Below are 3,817 nucleotides of genomic sequence, written 5' to 3' on the forward strand. Positions count from 1 at the left end.
TTCCCCATTGCCTCTCTCTGGCAGCTTGGCTTCTCTCTCTCCTGGCTGCAGCTTCAGCCACATGTGTGACACTGCAGGAACAGCCTGACCCACAAGGAAGTGGGAGAGGACTCTTTGTCAGCAACTGAAGTGACAGAACAAGGGGGAATGGGACGAAACTGCAAGAGCTGGAATCCATTCCATGATGGGAAGAAGTTCTTTCCTGTCAGGGTGCTTGTCCCTGACACAGGGACCAGCGCAGAGAGGCTGTGCATACCCCATGCCCACCAACATCCAAGGCCAGATTGGACAGGGGCCGCAGCAACCTGCTGTGCTGGGAGGCTGCTCAGCTTGGAACCAGATGATCTTTAGGGTCCCTTCCAGGCCAAACCATTCAAGGATTTCATCATTCCACCATGCCCACCTCCCAGTGGGGAGCGGCCCTGAAACTTCTGTGACATCACAGCTCCCACAGTGTTCCAGGTGGAACGTCCAGCACCTGGAAACCACCACAGCAGACACTCTGCCTGCTGCCAGCGCTCAGTTGGCGCTCGCTCTGCGCTCTGCCCGTCAGCACTCAGCTGTTGCTGCTGCTGCCTGGCCTTTTCCTGCTGCCTGCTCTGGAGCACCAATCCCAGCAGGATGAGCACTGCTGCGCCAGTGGAGGTACTGTGCCATTCCAGGGAGGGGGCAGCCTGCTTGAGCAGGCTGCAGCCACGTGGCAATGGATGGTGTGGGACAGGAACCCCACTGTGACATTGTGCTGTCTCTTTCAGACTGCCAGAGACACTGTGGTGGCGATGGAAGTGGACATGGTGCAGGATCAGGAAGAAATGATGGAGGTGGACGTGGAAGAGCAGGTTGAGGACATGGAAGTAGATGTGGAGGATGACATCGAGGAGATGGAAGTGGACGAGAAGGATGAGGAGGAGCCCATGGTCCTTGGATGAAGATGGAGCCCCACAAGTAAGACAGGCAGATGCTCCCCATGCCCTGCCCACAGACACAGTGGCTGCCCTGACGCCAGGCTGGGGCTGGGCTGGATGGCCCCGCTCAGGGACACGCTGCCCGCAGGGGGCCTGGATTGTGCTGCCACAAGCACCAGCCCTGGCCTGCCCTGCACTTGCCTGGGGCCACACCAGCCCTGCCAGCCCTGTCCCAGCTCCTGGGGCCCAGCTGGGCCCAGTGCTGGCAGCTGACTCCAGCTTTGCTTCTTTCTTCCTTCCAGGACTGATGCAGATGATGGCCGTACATATTACACCTGTGTATATATGGTTGAAAAGTTAGAAGATTGTTGTAAATATGTTCTTAGGTTATTAGTTCTTTGTAAATATGTTTTGAAGATTGTTAGTCCATAGGATCCCATGGAAATATGTGCAGTAGATTGTTGTTGTTGTTGTTATAAGGATTGTTGTAATGAAATGTGTTCTGTAAATCCTCGTGTTTGCTGATGTTCAGCAAATAAATAATGATTCTTTATAAAACTTCACTTCTCTTTCTCATTCCTTTGGGCACTGTCAGAACCCCGGAGCTCCCCCTGACCATCCTAAATGATCCCAGCCCCAGCCAGGGGGCTTTAAATCCCTGGCAGGAGGTTCGGAGACCCTGGCATGTAGCCAAAGACCCCTGTGCCTTTGAATTTAACCCATAAAGCATGTTACCACCTTTATGTCAAGAATTAAAAGTCACAACAATTTAGAGCACTGTACACAGAGGTTTTGAACCTTGTGCGAAAGAGTTTGGTATTATCTACATAGGTAGAAAAATTTGGGCGTACCCTGTCCTTCCTCTTTCTTCTCCCTAGCATCCATATGAAAGACGATATTACCATTCACAAATTGGTTTCAAGTAGAAAGTCACTATCTAACTTAAGTAATAGGTATTAAAACATTCTTGCAAACATAGTATAGGCAGGTTTTAATATAAAAGATAACACCAACCCAAGAGGCAAAAAGAGTACCTTAAGCTGAGCTGCTGAACAAACCTCAGCAGGCCAGCAAAAAATGTTTTAGACAAAACATAAAAATCAACCTTAAGAGCGTGAAGCACATACTTCTCAACTCTTCCTTCGACAGCTAAGTTAGAAAAAGAGACTTCTAACGTACCTCGAAATCCCCTCAACCAAAGAAAACCCAAGAGGCACAGGCAGCGTTTGCACAGTTGGGATTTCCACTTGTTCCGGGATCCCGGGGCTGGAGCTCCCTGGGGCTGCTGCCACGGCCACCCCGCGGCTGGGGGTCCCTGTGCACAGGGGGTCCCACTGACACCACTGCTGCTGCTGGCCACTGCTGCTGCTCCTGGGCTGGGGCACAGCCGCGTCCCCAAGAGCTGAGCTATCACCAGCACAGAGGGGGCTCTCACTGCACTGGCCCCTGCAGCCATGCCACCAAAGCAAGGCAGGAAACTCTCAGCCACCCTTCCTGCTGCAGCCACAGCCACTCCTGGCTCCAGAGCCGCCATCAGCCCACAGGGATGCAAAATCCACCTGCCCGCTCTCAAGGCCTTGACAGCCTTGGCAACTGTGGCACCTGCATCTGGGCTGCTGCAGGGGCTGATGTTTAAGGCTTGCAGCCTCCAAAGGCTCCGGGCTCTGCTTCCCACCCTGCTCTGCACTGCCCTGGCTCCGCATTGCTCAAGAGACAAAAGCCAAGCCAGGGCATCCTCACCCTGCCCAAACTGCTAAATTGACTGCAGTCCTTAGGACCTTCTCCACTTTCAGAGAACCTCTTCATTTGATCACTGATTCGGCAGATGTCTATGACCTAGTGCAGCGGGCCGAAAATTCCATTTTCAAAGACATTTCTAACCCCAACTAGAGCATTTGCTTTCCCCTTTCATTTCTCTTTTGTCCCACAGACAACACCCACACTATATCATGCACACAAGGTCTCATACCACCCTTCCTGCATTTATAGTAGGCAATGCTAGAGCAGATGCCTCAGCAATGCTTCTCCAAACCTCCCTACGGAATGTTTCTGACCAGGCTAGGATCCGCCACCACTTCTACAATCAAAACATTCCTGCACCGCTCAGCATCTTTAAAATTACCCAAGATCAGGCAAGATCCATGGCAAACACCTGCCCAAATTGTCAGCAACATGCCTTTGCTTCTGTCAGAGCTGCACTCAATCCAAGAGGACAAAAGACTCTCCAGATCGGGCAATCTCACATCACACACCAAGCCCCTTTGGGGAGACTAAAATACATCCCCGTCTCAATCCACACCGACAACGCTGCGGTTTTCACCTTTGCCCATGCTGGTGAGAAATCAAAAGATGCTATAAAACGTTCCTTTTTAGCCTTTTCCACCTTCCCTGTTCCACAGGAAATTAAAACTGATCATGGTCCTGCTAATACCTCCCACTGATTCCAACCATTTTCTGACCAGTGGGCTACAAAACATGTCACAGCCATACCACACTCTGCCACAGGACAGTCCATAGTCCGGAGGGCCCACTCTTCCATCCAAAGGATCCTTGATCAACAGAGACAGGGAGTCCACATATTATCTCCCATTGGAGGCCAAGCTCCTTGATGTGCTCAACTTTTTGAACAACTCCCCCGGTCATCAGGCATTTTATATTTAATTGGCAGCCCAATAACAAGAAAAGCCACCTGTGTTGATCAAAGACCCTGAATCCAAACAAATTATGGGCCCTTTCCCATTCATTACTTGGGAGGGAGGATATGCTTGTGTCTCTACAGCAGCAGGCCCAAGATGGATCCCAGCAAAAAACATCAAACCCTTCTGCCGATGGCCAGGCAAACACCAGAACCACAATCAGAAAAACAGAACAAAAGCCTAAGAGAGACAGCAGCAGCCTGCAAAAGAAGAAGG

The 3,817-nt window shown here is 51.3% G+C and overlaps 1 long non-coding RNA gene across 1 annotated transcript; it reads left to right on the plus strand.

The window, feature by feature from the left end:
* The first annotated feature begins 518 nt into the window (after positions 1-518).
* On the plus strand, positions 519-1,403 carry LOC135299898 (uncharacterized). The gene is made up of 3 exons (XR_010361737.1): positions 519-645; positions 756-945; positions 1,208-1,403. It is a non-coding gene; the product is annotated as an uncharacterized LOC135299898 (long non-coding RNA).
* The last annotated feature ends 2,414 nt before the right edge of the window (positions 1,404-3,817 follow it).

This window comes from Passer domesticus, chromosome 4, assembly GCF_036417665.1.
Source record: "Passer domesticus isolate bPasDom1 chromosome 4, bPasDom1.hap1, whole genome shotgun sequence".
In the NCBI taxonomy this organism is placed as follows: Eukaryota; Metazoa; Chordata; class Aves; order Passeriformes; family Passeridae; genus Passer; species Passer domesticus.